The 20,652-nt window shown below is 40.4% G+C and overlaps 1 protein-coding gene across 1 annotated transcript in view; it reads right to left on the bottom strand.

The window, feature by feature from the left end:
* The window catches only part of DNAH5 (dynein axonemal heavy chain 5), a 235,436-nt gene extending 215,171 nt beyond the window's left edge, over positions 1–20,265 (bottom strand). Inside the window, exon 1 of the mRNA XM_074945024.1 lies at positions 20,088–20,265. The gene's annotated coding sequence lies outside the window, so the exon portion shown is untranslated. The remainder of the gene's footprint in view (positions 1–20,087) is intronic.
* Between the last annotated feature and the right edge of the window lie 387 nt (positions 20,266–20,652).

Here is a 20,652-nt window from a genome sequence, read left to right as displayed (position 1 = left end):
TACAACTTTATAAACTAAGCATATTATATCGCATCATGTATTCCTATCAGAGGCCTTCTCTGGAAGAAATTGCATGAGGTACCATCCATATCAGGCTACATAAATCTACCACAATCCTCAGCTCCTAAGGCCACTAGTCCCTGCTTTTCAGCCTATTTACATATGCTGTTTAAATCAGGACATGATTCCAACATATCCTATTTGTTATTCATGTAGGATTGCTAAGGGTTTGTGCCGTAAAAGGACAAAGAAGCTCACTGAGGTGGTTGGGATTTCACACATTATCTCTTTAGTATAAGGATATGTAATATAAGCAATAAGCCTGAAGATACACAAGTGTTTACAAACACAGTTAGCTACTGCTATTAGATTGGTTTTTTAAATACTATACCTCAGCTTCTAATTAAATTGAATCCCATATGCAACACATCTCATTTGGTTAGAGACAAAATAATCTTCTGGAATAGTTGCTGGTATTATTGTGCTTGCAGATCACAAGAATTAATATTATTTCATTTTCAATATTTAGAAATTTAGAATTATATTTTGTTGGTGGTAAATCCAAACTTAATTTCCCCAGTGATAATGGAGAATCCAGTAATTCTAGAGTATGACCGCAAGTAATATAGCCAGAAGCTGTAGCAGATCCAATAGGCCTTGCATAATTGAAATTATTCCCTTATGTAAATATGCTTCCTAATTATTGGAGGAGCTTATGGAAGAATTTGTAAAAATTTCTTTAAGTCCTAGAGACAGTTGTTTAGAATGCTTGAATGTGTGGGGAGAGAATTTTTTTCTGTTAACTTATAAAATAGGTGACTGGGTTTTCATTAAGTTGATATGGTTGAAGAAGGCAATGGTAGTAAAATATTAGTTTTGTGCATATTAAGCACAATCTTTTATCATATCTGCAACTCATTTGCTCCCTGGAGACTACAAAAGGATAAAACAAATGACAATGTGCTATACACTCTATGGGCTTCACTCTGTGAGGTGGATAATCCTTAAACTGTCTTACAAAGAGAACTATATTCAACTATAAAAAATAGCATCTCACATTTGTCAGCGTTACCAGACAGTGCTCATTTGTCCTTTTAAAAAAAATTGTCATATCACTTGAGCTCAGTGTTCATTTATCCATGAAGCTGGTTAGCAAACTAATAGAGGGTGACGTTCCTCCCTGTGATGGGGTCTGTTGCAATTTCTCTGCCCCCATCCCTGCTGGAGACCATGGCACCCGACACCCCCTGCCTAGGAAAAACCCACTCAGCCCAGGGTACCCACAAGAATAGGTTCTCTAATGGCCAGGCAGAAACAGTAACCAATCAGGAGTTGCCAGGCAAGTTAAGAATGCTGGCCTGCTTCAAGCCAGGATGAGTGTGGGTGGAGCTGGGACAAGAGAGAAACTCCTCAATCTAATCCAGAAACGTGGGGCCAGGTTAGGGCCTTTGTTTCTAGTGCTGTGAACAAGCAACTACATTTTTGTTGACGAGTTTAAAGTTGTAGACAACCAAATTGTATTTTTGTTTGTTCATTAACCACTTAAAAACCGAGACCATGCTCCCTGCCAGAGTTCTTCAGCTCCAGGCATGCTGCCACAACTTGGTAGTAGAAATGGCATCAGTTTCTCCCCTTTTCCAGGAAGGGGGTCATGGAAGATCCCTTACAACTCCTGGTTCAGGAACTGCAGACCCAGGTGGAGAACCAGCGACTGCTCCTGGAAGAACAGGAGGCCTAGTGGGCCACGCAGCAGCAACAGAGTGCTCCTCAAGCTACTTCTGCTGCAGCAGCAATGACAGCAACAACAGTTCCAGGAGGCCATGCTTCAGTAGGTCGCCAGCTGCTCCCCATCTGAAGCAACACCACTAGGGCTGGATATAAACCTCTCCAAATTAAAGCTCACTGACGATCTTGAGCCCTATCTCATGGTGTTTGAGCAAGTAGCCCCAGTAGCTCAGTGGGTGAAGACTACCTAGGCCATGCAAATAGATAATTTTCTGTCTGGGGATGCTGCTTACCAGGCCTTGATCACAACATCACCCATGACTATGACATCCTGAAAGCTGCTATACTCAACCAACTGGGGGCATCCCTGGAGATGTACCGCCACCAGTTCTAGGCCAACTTCCACCTAGAGCACAAACCAAGGTTGTTCCCCAATGCCTAAAGGATTGGGTCAACCACTGGCTTCAGCCAGAATGCTGTTCTTCAGAGACTAGAGACTCAGTATTGCTGGATTGATATTCAGAGGTCTTGCAGCCTTTGTTCGGACCTGGGTACACAGACAGAATCTTCGACTCACTGGCAACTGCCATCCAACTCAGAGGAATTTGAGGGCAGGCTAGTTGGGCAAGGATGATGGACACAGGCCTAGAGGGCCACAGGCCTAACCACATGAGGAGTCAGCTTTGGTTATCAGGAAGGAACTAGAGAAGTCCCGGAATAAGGAGCACTCATTTACTAAACCCCCTGGAGGCTCCCTGATACACTGCCCCATGAGCTGCCTGAAGAGGAGCATGCAGAATGATGACCAGCAGGAGGCAAATGAGGGTCCTCTATCTGGACAGTCATCTGTTTTCAGTGAGGGAAACCTGGGCATCTTAGCTGTTTGTGCCCTCTCATGGACTGCAATTACATGGTGTCTCTTGAACCAAACGGAGGAGAATTGTAACTCAAGTACGCCTTGGGGCAGTGTTGAGGCTAATAGGCTTAGGATGCTCCCAAACCTTAGTGTGGGAAACCCTACTGGACCCAGAGAAACTACAGGAGGATGACTGGTATTCATTACCTCCTCAAGCACCTGTACAGCATATACAATGCCTTCCTGTTGCTTGCTGCTAGGTAACAAAATGCTAGTGAATACACTGTTCTTGCCAGTTATGTTATTTTTAGGGTTAATCTGTTTTCTTATGTGCTATTTAGAGTTGATGATACAGACGTTCCTGAAGGCTAGTAAAACATTAACAAAGTGTTTACATTTAAATACTACACAAAACTACGGTTAATATAAACCTAATCAGCTTGAGTAGTTTCAAAAAAGAGGAATCTCTCCCATCATTATACTTTAAAGCTCCTGAATTTCCCACTGAATTCCTAGGTTGCAACACTTCATAAAACTACTTGCAAACTCAGCCAGAGTTACTGACTTTTATTAACTCAGCCTGTGTACTTAATTTAATTAATATGCATGTTATACACCTACTCACCTCACAGTCAAAAAATTACAAAAGGTTGGTCGGCAAAGTTTGAGTGCCTATTTTCCTACAGATCAGTACTTTCCTGTAGGAAATCTGTTGAGCAGTGTATAAAATAGTCAAACAAATATTGGAAATAAGACCTCAAGTAATCCTATGTGTAACTCCTTTCTATTCAATAAAGTTATACCAGTTCTCAACTGGACTAATTGTTTTCTGACAAGGCTTTAAAATGGTTATCCAGAGTCTATTTCTCTTTACAAAGTTTTGTAATTTAAAAGACAACATAAAGACAACAGGATCAACTCATGCACAAGATAAAATTATCATCTGATGCAAAAACCACCACAACCATCAAATATACCTTCCAGCTACTGGCTGGAGTCAGGTTGATAGGGAGCCTTAACTGTGGATTTCTTTAACTTAAGGTTTTAAAATTAAAAGAAATCTAAACTAACTTTTAAATTCTTGTTTTGGAGTAATTACACCGTAGCTGTACTGTATTGTGCCTTAGTTATGCTGCTGGCTGGGTCTGTGTGGTATATGCATCGGCAGCCCCTAATGGGTGTGAGACCTCCCAGCAGGGAAAACCCCTGATTCAGGAAGTAACCTTGAGAGAAAGGCCCAGAGAGGAAAAGGTTAATACGTATGCTGACATTAAACAAGAATCCAGAGAAAGAGCCACCACGCTACATTTCTAGTGGTAGGAAGGCAAATATCTATTGTAGCATTGCCTTTCACATTTTAGGGTCTGAGTCACCCATATGCCCAGGCTGCTTCATGCTGCTCTAGAGCAGTGCAAGGCAGTCATGGCATATTGGCCAGTTTAACTGGATTCACAGCTGCTAGCATTGCCAGATTTACACCCTTGCCAGATTTACACCATTACTGTATTTACATCTTTCCCCCCTCTTATCTTCCCTATTGAGTAGATCTGGTACAACAGGTTTTTAAAAGTACAACTAGGACTAAGCATCTTTGCCAAAAATAAGTTTCATCTTCAAAGTAGGCTGCTGCATAAACTTTTCAAAAAAAAAAAATCGTGAAAAGTTCTCTTGAAAAATGGCTGCCATCAGTTGTTCGCAATTGGGGTAAGGCCACAACAGCCCTTTGCAAAGATGGCTGCTATCTCCCATTGCTCTCCATGAGAGCAAAACCAACCTGCCATCACCAAAGATGGCATCCTCCATGCTTTCATATCAACACTTAGCAATAAATGAATGGAGACGGTGGCCATCTTTTCTTATGACAGTCAGGGGCCTGCATCCCAGTGAAACAGTGAGTTATGGTGGCAATTTTGAAATGACGATTCTGAGTTTCTCTAAAAACTGTTCTTTAGTTGAGGAATAATCTTTCAATTACAAGTAACAAGGAAACAAACATTCTTGTATCATGGTCACTTTATTCATTTCACCCACATCTGAGGTTTCACTTCTGTACCTGCTTCTGTGTAGAAAGACAATACCCGTGCTTACGTCACTGAGGACTAAGAAAGGTCTGATACTGTCAACAGAACACTGCCTGATTGGTTACAGAACTTGGAAGCTATACACATAACGAAACAGATGCATGTAGTCAATGAGGCAAGAGTCAAAATAACAAAGAAAGATTCTCCACTGCTTTGTTCATTAGTATACCCTGTTCAAGATCTGCACTGACTGAGGCAGGGTTCCGGTAAAAAAATATAGTAATGCCATCATTTCACTGAAGACTTATTGTCATGTATATGCATGAATAGCATAGCTAATCTGCATGAACAGTACTTTTGAGTACTCCACTTTAAAGAATTTTCAGGCTGCCAAGTATTTCAGGTGCAGTTTGTTCTTTTTTCATTATTCATGAAATCCTAATTTTTATGGGGAAATATCCCTCTCCAGATACTGATGCCACGTTAAAATTGGAATTCCCAATTAAATGGTAAAGATATTCTCCTCCCACACCTTAGGTTGATTCAATTGGTATTAGTAATTTCCATCTAATGGAGCACACAATTTGTTCTTGTGATATCCAGTTCTACACACAAAAGGACAAATCAAGCAGCATATACTTACAACTGCAACTAAACTGAACAATGTATGTTGGGCTTTGATAGATAGATAGATATAGATAGATAGATAGATAGATGCACGATATAATGTTATAGTAATAGCCCTAGTAATGTTATAGTAATATTCATTAAGCACACACTATCAATATAACATTATATTGCATATATATTTCTAGCAGTTACATTGCCGGAATTGGTTTGTCTTTTTATAATCCTATTCACTTATGCTAAGCACCCCAAAGCACTTTGCAAAGCTGAAGTCAGCTTTGGCATTAGAAAGTAAGAAACATGTCAAAGGCAAAATACATTTAATGTTCTGCCTCAGTACAAGCTGGGAAGGTACCTTCATGGATCAGTACCTTGAATTTTGGTATCCAAAACAAAGATAAGGAAGGGACAGAAGAACAAGTTAAGGAACTGGTACAAACTGATGGGTTTAATTTTAGTGACGTGTAATGAGTTTTGTAACTTGTAAAGTCATCCTATAAATACTCCTAGATGAAATGTGTAACTTTGGCAGCACACCTTCTGTGTAAGATGAATGTAACAATGCTACACAAGACAGCTTCCTGGAAACTGCTGTCATATTAAATCTTTTTTCCTGTACTATACTATTATTGACTTTTACAATAAACCTGGCTGATATTGGTTATGTGGTCTCTCAAGTAGATTTTGTAGCAAACCAAAGTGTGGTCAAGCAATTGACCATGAAATTTATCAACAAGGTAGTCTCCACCAAAACGTCTTTTATAGTACAAATCAATTCCAAAGCTTTCAAGTATACGAATGTGTCACATAAGCCAATTTTTATATACCCAGCCTGTCTGCTGTAACAAGGCCCATGATTTAAGAAAATACCATGTGGGCTACATTTTCTGCTCATCCTCTTGGATTAAGGATTTAATTTTTGTGCACTATTTAAAAATCACTAAGTATCTAAATGCTGACTGTTTTTTTTAAAATGAGTCCAGATCAGCAGTTAAGTTCAACTCAGCTTCATGTGCAAATCAATTAAAGACAACAGGAAACAGCACAGTTTGATCCCATATGCTGCTTTTCATTTTCAATTTCAGTAGAATTAGCGTACGTCATCTTTTCACTGAAAAATTTCTTTAGCCAAAAAGTTTGGATTCATAGACATTGTGGTTTTAAAACCACAGAGTACATTATGTTGTGAAAACATATCGGAAAATTAGTTTAATACAGCATAGCAACAGTATCACTTTTTCACATAAAGGCTATCTGATGCAAATTTCAATCATTTGATTTGATTCTGCTAAATAAGGAAAGCCATATCCTCAGACTTCATACATGGAAATAAAGAGGTATATTAGTCTTTTACTTTCATATGCCAGCTCCACAATAGCCCACCTAATTTTAAAAAGATTTGAGGACAGTACAAAGAGACAGCATTGATCATTTCTGCTCCACTAGACCTTTGGAAATTCCAACGAGTAAAAATATCCATTGAGCAATGCAAGCTACTATGAGCACAAACAACTTACCCTCTGCTGTATATATAGGTAAGAGTTCAATTCCACATCTGTGTCCTTATCTTCAAGGCATACAATGGTCTCTGGAATATCCTGGGCCCAGGTCACCTGAAGCTCTGAGATTAAGACTAGTTAATAAATCCCCTCCTTATTCACAGTGAGCTGTCCATAGCACAGGAAAAGCTCATCTGTGCTGGACGGAGGCTTCTCAGGGGCCAGTCCAAGGCAATGGAATGAACTCCCAAAGAATCTAAGCAGCACTTCAATCACCACTTTTTTCAACACTTAGACCTTGTTTTCAGTAACTAACAGGACAGACAAGATAAATAAACTGTTCTGACAGAACATAAGAACGGTCATACTGGGTCAGACCAGTGGTCCATCTAGCCCAGTATAATGTTTTCCAATAGTGGTCAATGCCAGGTGCTTCAGAGGGAATGAACAGAACAGGCAATCATCGAGTGATCCATCCCTTGCCACCCACTCCCAGCTTCTGGCAGTCAGAGACTAGGGACACCCAGAGCATGGGGTTGCGTCTCTGACCATATTGGCTATTAGCAATTGATGGACCTATCCTCCATGAACTTATCTAATTCTTATTTGAACCCCATTATAGTTTTGGCCTTCACAAAATCTCCTGGCAACAAGGTCCACAGGTTGATTGTGCATTGTGTGAAGAAGTACTTCCTTTTGTTTTATGATGCCTATTCGTTTCATTTGATGAACCCTGGTTCTTCTGTTATGCAAAGGAGTAAATAACACTTCCTTGTTCACTTTCTCCACACCATTTATGATTTTATAGCTCTCTATCATATCTCCTCCCTCCCTTCCCCACCCTTGGCAGTAGTCTCTTTTCCAATCTGAAAAGTCCCAGTCTTTTTAATCTCTCCTCATATGGAAGCTGTTGCATACCCCTAATCATTTTTGTTGCCCTTCTCTGAACTTTTTCCAACTCTAATATATCTTTTTTCAGATGGGGTGACCAGAAGTTCACTCAGTATTCAAGGTGTGGGCATACCATGAATTTATATAGCATCATTATATTTTCTATCTTATTATCTATCTCTTTCCTAATGGTTCCTAACATTGTTCGCTTTTTTGACTACCGCTGCACATAGAGCGCATGTTTTCAGAGAGGTATCCACAAAAATTCCAACTTGTTGTTAGTATGTGTGTCTTTTGCTAGTTGCTCTTCAAATTCTTTTTGGCCTGCCTAAAAAAATTATAGTTTTACACTTGACTTGCCAGAGTTTATACTCTTTTCTATTTTTCTCAGTAGGATTTGACTTCCAATTTTTAAATGACCACTTTTTGCTTTTAACTGCCTCTTTTATTCTGTTGTTTAGTCATTGTGGTATTGGGGTTTTTTGGTCCTCTTTCTGATTATTTTTTTTATTTGGGGTATACATTTAAATTGAGCTTCTATTAAGGTATTTTTTTAAATATGTCCATGTAGCTTGCATCCATTTCATCCTTGTGATTGTCCCTTTAACTAGCTTCCTCATTTTTGTGTAGTTCCGCTTTTTGAAGTTAAATGTTACTTTGGTGAGTTTCTTTGGTATTTTGCCCCCTACAAAGATGTTAAATGTAATTATGTTATGGTGGCTATTACTAAGAGGTCCACCTCTATTCACCTCTTGGGCCAAATCCTGTGTGCCACTTAGGACTAAATCAAGAATTGCCTCTTCCCTTGTGGGTTCCAAGACTAGCTGCTCCAAGAAGCACTCGTTAATGATGTCTAGAAATTTTATCTCTGCATCCCGCATCCTGAGGTGATATGTAGCTATTCAGTATGGGGATAGTTAAAATCCCTCATTATTATTATTATTAGAGATTTTTATTTTTGTAACATCTCTAATCTCCCTGAGCATTTAACAATCATGGTCACCATCTTGGTCAGGTGGGCAGTAGTTTATTATTACTGCTTTTATTATTCAAGCATGGAATTTCTATCCATAGAGATTCTATGGTACAGGTTGATTCATTCATTGATTCATTATATTTGACTCTGTGCTTGCTTTCACATGTAGTGCCACTCCCCCAGCAGCACAACCTATTCTGTCATTCCTATATATTTTGTACCTTGGTATTACCATGTGCCATTGAATGTCATCATTCCATCAAGTTTCTGTGATATTTATTTTATCAATATCCTCATTTAATACCAAGCACTCAAGTTCACCCATCTTAGCATTTAGACTTCAAACATTTGTATACAAGCACTTTCGAATTTGCCAATATTTAGTTGTCTGCCTTCATGAGATGTAACTGAATGGGACTCTTTCATTTGACTGTTTAACTTCAGTTCCTACCTGTGTTTTGTCAACTTCTATCCTCTCCTCATTACTAGGATATAAAGAATCCCCATTAATAAATCCTCCCCCAAGGGATGTCTCTGTCCAAACCATGTGCTCCTCCACATCTGTCAGCTTTCCCTTACCCCTTGTTTAAAATCAAGTACCTAGCATCTAAATTTTGGGGCACAATTTAACAGCAGCAAAAGGAATATTGCTGGGGCTGCCATAAGTCTGGAGTAACTAAACCAGTCTATTCTGGTTTTCAAAAGCTGTTACCTGATTTTTGATCTTAGTTTACAAGGCAGTACTGAAAGTCAAGCACTTAAACTTGAAATTTGATGTTTTAAACTCCTGTCATTTGTAAAGAGGGAACCACCCTAAGCTATAGGTATCTAATATTTGTTAAAAAAAAATACTAAGGAATCTCGCATTACATCTATATCCTAGAATAAAGATGACAATTTACCAAGAAGATCCCTTCTTGAATGTGGATGGAATTTCACTGAAGTCACAAGGGTAGCAAGAAAGTTTCCAATTCAGCTATTCACAACACAACTAAATTGTCTTCATTTAGCCACTATCTTTATACCCAATTCTTGGCTTACAAGGAGGGTGCTAAAATCAGAGCAAATGAGCAAAAAGGTTTTTGCAGGTAGAACGTCATTGGATCTATGTGGCTAAAGCAATGTTTCTCAAGTCCTTGGCTGCAATTGCAGGGTTTCTGCAATTTTGCCCCTACCTGGGCCACCATCTTTTACTCTCAATACAGGGATCCACTGATAAAACTTTGGATGCAAGAGCTGTTTAGCCTAAGTAGGGCATATATAAGGTAACAAAGGAAGCTCTCTTAGGTGACTCTTGGAGGTTCTAATCAAGAGCAAGTTCCCTTACCACATCTCAAGCTTTGTGCTGATACTGTTGTCATCCCAAGCCTTTATATTCACCCAACTTTCTCCCCACTCTAGGGTCCCTTTGTGTCTTGGCTGTAGGCCTTGACAGACTTCTTGTCCCCAAGACCCATTCAGTTGTTGCTTTCTCACTGGTCTCATACTGGAACCTCCCGTTTCAACCTCCTGTCTTATCCAGCAGCTTGTTTCCAGAAAAACTTTTCTTAAACAGTCCAGAACCAGGAATGTGCTCAACCCTGTCCAGCAATTAAAAGAGCCAGCCCATCCTGTAACAGTGGACATGCAATCACGATTTGCAATTGTTCAAAACAAAGTAGTCTTTTTATATCCATATGGCTGTGGACAACCCTTGGAAGGTAAGAGCCCAGGAAAGAAGGAAAAAGATAGCTGCTTTTGTGAAGTGTAATGAATTTCTTACAGCTCATTCCCAACTACCAGGAAAAAAGTATTCCTGCCTCTTTCAACTGTACTCAGGTATCCAAATCCTCTCATTCTAGCACAGTGACAACCTTAACATAGTAGTGTAAACAACAGTGCTCACTAATGAGCGTGATGTGCACCCCTGTCACATTGCAATATAAATACTACCAACAAAACCATTTCCTGCCAGGTACGGAGGCATGCTGCCTGTGTAATATCTTACTGATGAGCAGACCATGTCAACGTAAACCCTTTCTTATGAAAAGAAACTGTGTACAGAAATGGGTAACAAAACTTCCTACTGCTCTGTGTAGCTGCAGCCTGGGACTGCCCTGTCCTGGGCTGCTTTGTTTCTACTGCAGGCAGAAGTGACCCAGAAACCTTAATGTTGCGTCTGGCGTGTACAGTCAATTTGCCATCTCTACACTTCCTGAAGGACGTCCTCTGCGGCACAGCGTGCACATCAATCAATTATCAGATGTTTTGTTTTTCTGTGGCAACATTTGACCATTGTGCTGCTTTGCCTGAACTGCCCATGGTTTCACCTCTGAAGCATCATATCTGTTTTCTCCAAATTTCAGATGCATGCACAATTCTATTTTCAGTTTAAAGTTTTTAGTGCCATTGAACTAGAATTTGTGAATAATCCTACCCTGTTAAAGGCTGTAGCCTAATTTGGGATGGGCATGTTGAGGCTGGTCCTACTGTTTGAAGAGATATTCCATCAGGCACTGAGTTTTCACTGTCCTTTATCCTATTGATTTCTATTTCTGCTGTGGCCACTTTGGTCAAGTTACTTCACTTCTGGGTCTCAAGTTCTTGATCTGTAAAAAGGGGAAAGTTTCTTCAAGCCCTTTCAGATCTATGCATGAGAGGTCTTATTGAAGACCCAAGTGTAGTTTAACCAGTTCCATCTGTGCTGCACTCTGCCAGGCAAGACAATTCTCCACTGCATACATGGAAGAGTGGACTTACCACTGGAGTGCCTCCTCATGGCTGGATATGGCATAACAGCTTTCCCCATACGGTGTCCCTTGCCAACAGCTGCTCTGGTCCGTGGTCCACCTCTTCCCATGACTCGGCCAAGTCACAATTTAAGTCCACCCATCTTTGGGTATTTAAGTCCATAACTGAAAGACCACTATGAATTCAAAAATAGTCTCATCTGAGGAATCTTCAGCAGGACTCCACCATTCCACTCAGGGCTGGTCTTCATACAGCCACTCCTTTCCTGGGCCCAGTCATCTCATCCGCTAGGAGGCGCATCCAAGCAGCAAGCAGTCAGACTCTTGGCTGAAACCAGGCTTCCCTCACTGAGAGATAAGCGAAGCTCTGATCTCTTTCCTGGTCAGCCCCAAACTGAGCTGAGTCTGCTTTTATCTCCCCTCTCCACTCCTCACATCCGCTACAGGTGTAGCTATGCGGGGCCAACTGGGTCTCCAGTCCCCCATTAACCTCCTCCTTGCCAGTGTGGGGCCTGTATGCCCCCTCACAGGGAGACCATGACCTGAGTTTGCTATTGTCAAAAGTATGTCAACACAGGTTTAGTTTCAAGATTTGACTGTTGAACCCTAACCCACCCATGGGTTGTCCACCCATGGCTGCCCACCCATGAGCAAATGAGTAACTGCCAGATCCACTTAGTAGGAAGAAGGATTGGAAGCTGCTTCCCAACTTCAACAGCTCTTTCTCAAATATGGAGAATATACACATAAGCTCTCCCTGACAGGAGAAATTTACACAAGTCATTTGGACAAGGTATTATCTTCTATTTGTATTTTTCCCTGTGGTATTGAATCAGTTGCAACAAATGTGTGAGTAGAGAATGAGCCACATTTATATTCAGGTAGTCTATGAAGGGGCATACCCTCACACAGGCAGACAGGAGACAAACAAGCTCCCCTGGGCCTGTTCAACACCAACAAGGTACACCTGCAAAGCTTGATCTGCCTGGTGAGGGGGAAAGTTACAAGGGAAAACCTGCCATAGGAAGGGGCGGTGAACAGGAAGAGGGTTGCTCCACCTCACACAGCCATGACAGGTTCACCAAGAGGGAGACAGTAACAAGCCTCACCACTCCCAAAGCTTCAAGACCCAGTCTCAGAGCAGTATGCCCTATGAGGTGGGGCTGGAGGTAGACCCCATTTTAGACTAAGCCCATAGGGCTGACCTAATAAGACAGCCTGAGATCCAGCTCACCCCTTTCTTCTCTTTATTCTCCTACAGAGTCCCCTCTCCCATAAGGGAAGAAAGAGGGGAAAGGACTTTTCTTTTGTTTGCTCTAAGAACCCACTTAGGCATCTGCCGGGGAGTGGAGAGGAAGACAGTATAAGGACCTGAAATGGGGTCTGGAGGGGACTTGAGGAGACTCCTGTCCTCCATGTAGTCCCAAAGGCTACCCAAGGGTATAATTTTTGTAGACCTTTTATATCCACTCAAAAGTGTATACTAACATTTTATACCTCCAGACAAAGCTCTAAAGCTTGCTTCAGCTGAAATCTGTATATGATTCCCTTCTGAAGGGCTCAATGTTGCCTACAGGAGGTATTCCCTCTTTGACGGTCAAAAATACAACAGGAAAAAGTATATGTCTTCTTTTAGGTTCAGGTCCCTAACTAGAAAGGAAAAGCTAATTGTATTAGGAATCTATGGTGTCTGCTTAGAGAAACAAAAAATAGAGCCTTAGCCAATTTCAGGTACAGCTGGTGAAGTACTTCTAATGAAAACTCAACAACTCCTCTACCTCTACCAACACTGGCAAATGTCCAAGCATAAGGTAAAGTCAAGTCTTTAATGTGTCCTGTCTGTATTTTTAACATGTGTATTACATTTTGAGATTTAAGACGTTTTACATAAAACCTAGTTTACATTCATTTCCTATTTAATCTCCATACATCAATTATTATTATTAGCATTATCACGAGCTTCTATGTGGAGCCTTTCAGCACAAACAAGCCTAGACTTGACAAACCAAACATTTGAGTTAGATTATTTCACCATGACAGCAAATGGAGCTCTTACTGACAGATTTGTTTGAGAATCCAATAGCAATCAATCTTGCTATGCAGCTTTCTTTCTGAGTTCTTGCAAACAATACAATCAAAGGTAGAGCAAACGTTCATGATGGCAATGTAAGGAACTCGGTTTTTATCTGCTTTTAAAACACTCTTCATTTAAACCACCCCTAGAATAGGGAGGATAATCATCCTCTCACTTAGGCCACTGTAACATTTGCCAAAGGTGTCATTTAATGGGTGCTTTTCATTATGAAAGCTCTCTTCGCGTCCTACTTACCAGCAGGAGAACCAGTTTTAACTGTGTTTGTAATTATGTTTCCATGTGTGCATAAGGCAGTAGAACAGAAAACTACACTGTAATGGAGGTGTCCCATTGTAGAAAAAAAGAGATCCACAAGTCACTGCTGATAATGCACAACTACTAAAAAACTGAAGAGCCTACTACATTTTTTGTTGTTGCTTGTCAAGGTTTTTTTTAGTAATGTAGACTAATGACCAACCTGATTTCTGGTACACAACCCTTCCCGGTGGAAGTCAGTCAATTTCAGCTCTTGCAGAAAATAATCCCCTACTGGACAAGCTGGCACATCAAGAGTATTTAAAATTGTGTTCAGAAAAATGAATTACTTGTGCATACCTGACCTTCCGTCCGCAGACAAGAAAAGAAGAGCTACCACAACACACACAAAGCATTAGGTAGAGACGAACAGTACACCATCATCATACCGTCATCAGGTTTATTCGAAAGTCCTTGAGCTCACAGCAACCAAGATGATAAAAAGCATGGAACAGGCAACTAGCCAATATCTAAAGTAAAGCATAATAAATACAACAGCTGCCACAGAAGTAGAGTGGAAATGGTGAGTAAATGGTTCCAGACACAGCTATTCAGGAAAGGTATCCACATGTATCAAGCCAGAGTTTGTGTTAATGGAAGGCAAAGGATCCAAGAAGAGAGCAGGATGCCCCAAACCCTATCGCTGATATGAATCAGGGATCAATAGCCACAACTAAAGTGCAAAACAGTTTATTTTATGACAAGTCTACACCAGTAGTTGCAATTTGAATATACTACATGCAAGGCATACATGCTAGCCATGGTGGAGCTAAGGCACAATCACACCTGAATGCTTGCTTGTGCAGACCAGTACCATATCCAAACTCTACCTGACAGACACTAGACAGTCCAGAGGGACCCAGAGTTATATGTAATTTATCACAGGAGTCCACAATATTGACAGTAGCAATTATGCACTCAGCAACCCAGACATTTCAACATTAAGCAGCCTGAACACCGCCAATGGGGACTTGGATTGCCAGGCGCATCTCATCCCATGAGCCAAAGCACAGATCTACCAGGGCCCAGCACTGAGCAGTTTCTCCTGTCAGGGGCTTGAAGTGCAACCAAACTCCTCATTGTTTTTGTGGATACAGACTAACACAGCTACCCCTCTGATACTTGAAGTTCAAGTACTTCAGTATTAACCTCATACCCCCCTCCCATCTTGCCATTTTCAGGCAAAATTATTTTAATTGTCATGAAACCTTGTTCCAGCATCAATTCTCTTTTCTTGCTTAAAGGATAATCAGAAGTTGTCCTGCAACTTTAAACAGCCGCACTCTTTACAGTATAATGGGACCACCATTTGAGAAGGTCCTGTTTCACAAGAAGAGCAAATTACTTAAGCACACATAAGAGATATTTGAATTGGACTTATACATATTTTGCTATACCAGTAAATATATTGAGGGCGTCTCTTCATGGTGAGTTAGTGCATGGCAAAGCGGAGTGTTAATCTATACCACACTAGGCATTTCATGAAAGGGTACTATGGAACTTGTAGTGAGCTGTAGCGCAGTCCACCAGAGCGTTAGCAAAACTGCATGAGAATGAACTTTAAAAATAAAGCATTTTTCACTGAAATGATTTCAAATTACCCTTTACATTTAGTTTCTTACCTGAAAATCATCTTCTTCAGAAGATAACGACAACCTGAAAATATTGTACCTGGACAAGAAGTCAAAACTTTTTAGTTTAGCAAGATCCTTTCTATGGAAGAAAACATGTGGTTCATGTGTTGTAAAAATTCACTTCCAAACTAAAAGTCTCAAAGCAGTTTGTGTGTTGTACATTCGGTGTTTTGTGCTGGGCTCTCGGAGAACTCCTTTAATATACTTTTGAATATGAAACCTGCACTAAGTAGCCTTTCTGACCACCTATAATCACATCAAGCTAATCCAAAAACCGTGTGTTAAAGTAACTTCTCTTCTAACGCACCTTGAATTAAAGGATCTTTAAGTATTTAATATAATTGACTGAATTTATTCTTCAACATCCAAGTTTAACCAAGTCATATTGCCATTTTACATGTTGATGCCAAAGTAAGGTAAAGTGACTTCTCTAATGTCGCAACAAGTCAGTTCTAGTCCCAAATGTGTCCTATTAATCCTAAACTTTAAAAAAAAAAAAAGATTTAAATCTTGGGCCATTTAAATCTTGCACCCAAATCACACAAACAGAAAAACCAGACCAACTGCTCACTGTTCTTAACAAATTATTTGCAATTGTTCCTTCCTTAGATTTTTTTTTAATTTGTCGGACAAATCTTCAAGTTATTGCATTATGAGATATTTTTTATGTAAGTATGAACTTTGTCCACACTTCAGTCTTCCTTACCTTTAAAACTCTGGTGACACTTTGTTTCCAAAGTTGTTTTCTTCCAGGCCTAAACATTGCATTAAATCAATGTAGGATACTATAAGCATCAAGAGGTGTCAGTTTTCAATCCACATGCCTTATAGATTTGCTTGAGCTGCTACATTCCTCATCCAATAGTCTTCTTTACTAACAGGCCTCTGAGAGAGCCAGCAGCTGTCAAAGTCTAGATTTGTGTTTCCTGAAGCAAGAACTGATGTGTGCTTTTACTAATTACAGGCAAAGCTGAACTGATTCAGAAATCATAGCCACTAACCACCATAATTTACTGTCTTTGGAGCATGCGCCATGGAAATACAGCTAACAGCCAACCTCTCTGTTGTTAAGGTAATATTGTTTATGTACAACACTGCTTGGTTTAGAAATAATCATGCTCAATGGCCAACGTAACCATTTGTATAAGTCATTTTAAACACGCCTTATCTTGATTTCTGTTTACTCCTATTAATGAAGGCCTCAAGTGAACAGAAATCTTTGCCTCTTTGTCAGCTATGACTCTTTGAGTGATACAGAAACTCAGAAAAGAAGCTTCTTGCACAAATCTTTAATCAAGACCTTGATCTTTGGACTACTGAAAAAGTACTATTATGCATTTTTGTGCTTGTTTTCTGCCAGCCCTACGCTCCTCTTTCCTCTTAGTCCTGCTCAGTTACACACTGAAATGGTTATTGAATGTTTAGTTTTTCCTCTTCAAATATTTTCAGCAGTTAGTTTTCAGAAGTAGCAGATCTTTAAGGCCTCCAAAAAAAAAATCAAGAATAAAGCCAAGCAACTTATACAGCTATTTTTAGGAACTTTTGTTCAGTGTGATAAGTACTTAAGTGCTTAACAAAATACTCAAAGTGAGAATTGTTAGGTATATTGTAATATTTTATGATGCTTAAGAAACACTGTTAATTTCCCTCTCCATCTCTCCCACCCAATGTAATGGAAATCTAGATTAGCTTTACAAACCTCAAAAAGAAAGGTTCGACAAGTTCATACAAGAAATGTGATGGCAGTTAAGAGAGTTGTGCTTTCCTCTGCATCTTTTCATGGTCTCTCTCTTTGCCTACAAAGCACCAGATGTGCGAGCACACGAACACTTCCGTTTGAATTGTTTCAGAGTAGCAGCCGTGTTAGTCTATAAGATGGCACAAGTACTCCTTTTCTTTTTATGGATACAGACTAACAAATTTATTTGAGCATAAGTTTTTGTGAGCTACAGCTCACTTCATCGGATGCATCCAATAAAATGAGCTGTAGCTCACGAAAGCTTATGCTCAAATAAATTTGTTAGTCTAAGGTGCCACAAGTACTCCTTTACTTTGAATTGTGTATCAGTTCACAGGTATTTCAGAGCCCCTACAGAATATCTAATACGCAAGATGCACTTTTTCAAGTAAAACCACTACCGGTATATTTTCTTGTATAGAAGCACATATCCATCTATGGTCCAGCAAGGGCACCAACTCTAGGCTCCAGGCTCCTCAGATGTCACCTCTCTTGGGCAGAGACACACATTTCCCCCTATCCTGACTGAGGTATTTCTAGGCTGCACAGCTTCCTGCCTACACTGTGAATTACCCAGCAAAGGACCGACTGCGTAAGCAGGCCTGCTTCACTTCTCTTCTCAGAGATGGTAAACAGTGTAATTACAACAGTTCAGTTACCATGCAGGCTGCCCTTTGTAAGCAAACTCATTTGTTCTTAAGGTGGAAGCATTAGAGAGAAAACATATTAAAGCCAATCAAAGAGCCTACACACATGCTAATCACAGAGAGCACCCCCTGATGCCAACAAGGGCACTGGCTGGTGATTAGTCCTTGAAATCCCACACAGAGTGTCTCCTGTGGTCACAAGTCCATCACAGCTGCAGAACAAGCCCCCTTAGCCTTATGGGGGCTCAGTAGACCAAAGTCCTGCCAACCCTTCCCTAAGGATAAGCTTTTGTGAGCTACAGCTCACTTCATCGGATGCATGCAGTGGAAAATACAGTGCGGAGATTTTATATACACAGAGAACATGAAACCATGGGTGTTACCATACACACTGTAACCAGAGTGATCGGGTAAGGTGAGCTATTACCAGCAGGAGAGGAAAAAAAACCTTTTGTAGTGATAAAGATGGGCCATTTCCAGCAGTTGACAAGAACGAGAGAGGAACAGTGGGGGCGGGGGGAATAAACATGGGGAGATAGTTTTACTTTGTGTAATGACCCATCCACTCCCAGTCTTTATTCAAGCCTAATGTAATGGTGTCCAGTTTGCAAATTAATTCCAATTCAGCAGTCTCTCATTGGAATCTGTTTTTGAAGTTTTTTTATTGTAATATTGCGACTTTTAGGTCTGTAATTGAGTGACCGGAGAGACTGAAGTGTTCTCCGACTGGTTTTTGGACGTTATAATTCTTGACATCTGATTTGTGTCCATTTATTCTTTTACACAGGGACTGTCCGGTTTGACCAATGTACATGGCAGAGGGGCATTGCTGGCACATGATGGCATATATCACATTGGTAGATGTGCAAGTGTTTGTGAGTCTCTCTCTAGGGGGTGGTAGCTCTCTGGAAGCACTAAATCTGAGTCAACTTGCTGTATGGCTCCCAACTGTGCTTAGTTTCCGCAGGGTGTGGTCCAGTCTTCCTCCCCGATGGACACAAATATAATCCCTTACCAGTACATAAACATTTGCATTTTTAATACAATGAACTCCTAAAATTAATTCCATAAAGTTGTCCAGAATATGCTCATATATGTGACAGCAAATTGTTAGGCTATACTGCATCAAAAACTCAAAAAACAAAAACTCACTCTGTGGCCCTACTGTTGTAACCCTTGCACAAAAGCACTTTTACCTCACTGAGTTATACATGATCACAGTATCATCTTCTTCACTATGTTATAAGGCTTTGTAATACTGACACCTGTAAGTGTCCTTGCTCTCAACATGTTTAGAAGATGTTAAACATTAAGGGCCAAATCATGTTTCCTTACTCAAATGAGTAATACCATGGAAATTCATGGAACTGGTATATGGCCTCCGCAAAAGTCTTTGAACCCATGCCTACATAAGTACAAAGTCAACATGAATCATTAACTCAGAAAACACCTCATATAGCAGTATATGCCCCAAATCAGGGGTTCTCAAATTTCATTGCACCGTGACCCCCTCCTTTTGTAAACAAAAATTACTACACGACCCCAAGAGGGAGGACTGAAGTCAGCCTGCCAGAGCCGTGCCCCCACGGGTGTGGGAGGCTGAAGCCAAAGCCCAAGGGCTTCAGTCCCAGGCAGGGGGCCTGTAACGTGACCCCGATGCCCAGGGCTGAAGCCCTCAGGCTTCAGGTTTGGACCCTGCTGGTGGGGCTTGGGCTTCAGCCCTAGGCCCCAGCAAATCTAAGCCAGCCCTGGCAACCCCATTAAAATGGGGTTGCGACCCACTTTGGGGTTCCGACCCACAGTTTGAGAACCACTGCCCCAAATGAACTCTTACAAAATTCTAAGTAAGTCAACAAACATTTGCAATCAGTGGAAATACTCTCATCAGTATATCCCACAGGCAACAAAGATTTAGCCACAGATCTATTAGCACACATACCTGCACCCATACATTATGTCTATATACAGTGGTAATACTCAGAGAAAATATGACCCAGACTAGCAAATTCTGAGGCAGGATTGCAGCTCTAGAGATTAAATTTGAGACTCTTTAAGCCTGTTGATGGCATCTGGAGGACCAATTCCCAATAAATCAATGGACATTCAAATTCCTTATGAAGCTTTGAAAATTTCAGCTTCAAATGTCAGAAGCAAACACACAGCTCTTCCTCAAAAAGATGTCATCCTCTTTTCCACCTATAGAAAAATATGCAACACTTTTCATAAATGTGCATTCTCCTCCTCCCAGTAGGGTCATACACTTTGTATAGAGACTATTTCATAAACTTATATTAAGCCTTTAACTTAATTGATCAGATTTAACTTATTGCACAATTCTCTTCAGTACAATCTAACCTTTCCAAAAAAAGTCACTTTTGAATGGTATCTTCAAGCTCCTGTGCTTTTCCTTCTTTAAGTATTCGTAAAATCATTTAAATTCCAAGCATCCTTGTAGTTCCGTCTTAGGAGCCAAGACATCATTTTCCCTTCCAGCTAAATGTATCCAATTGATGGAAGACACCCAGGACAGAATCACCTTCAGATTCTCATAACCAGTATCACTTACTCATTTTCTGAACACTGGGAAAATCAGAGAGCAGAACTGTCTAAGGATTCCAGCCTAATGACAATACAGATAATTAAATTTCAAGTGTAAAATTTTAGTCTGATTTGAAAGCAAAATAAGTCCGCCTTAAAGAATGAGCTCCACAGTTAATAGGCTAGCCTTGTGATTCAGACAGGTCATTTTCCAAACAAAAAAGGAGCTAAAGAAAGTGGACAAGAGCGAAGGCTCCCAATTTGTTAGCAGTTGAAAAGGGAAACCTGAAATGAATGAATGGATGCAGCATCTGCAGAGCTGTGTTATTCATTTGCCTCTGAGGGGTCAGGACCCATACTGCCAGAAAAGCATAGCGCATGC

Source organism: Natator depressus, chromosome 2 (genome assembly GCF_965152275.1).
Source record: "Natator depressus isolate rNatDep1 chromosome 2, rNatDep2.hap1, whole genome shotgun sequence".
Taxonomy (NCBI): Eukaryota; Metazoa; Chordata; order Testudines; family Cheloniidae; genus Natator; species Natator depressus.
Note: the sequence above shows the minus strand (reverse complement) of the source record. Positions and strands in the feature narration are given on the sequence as shown.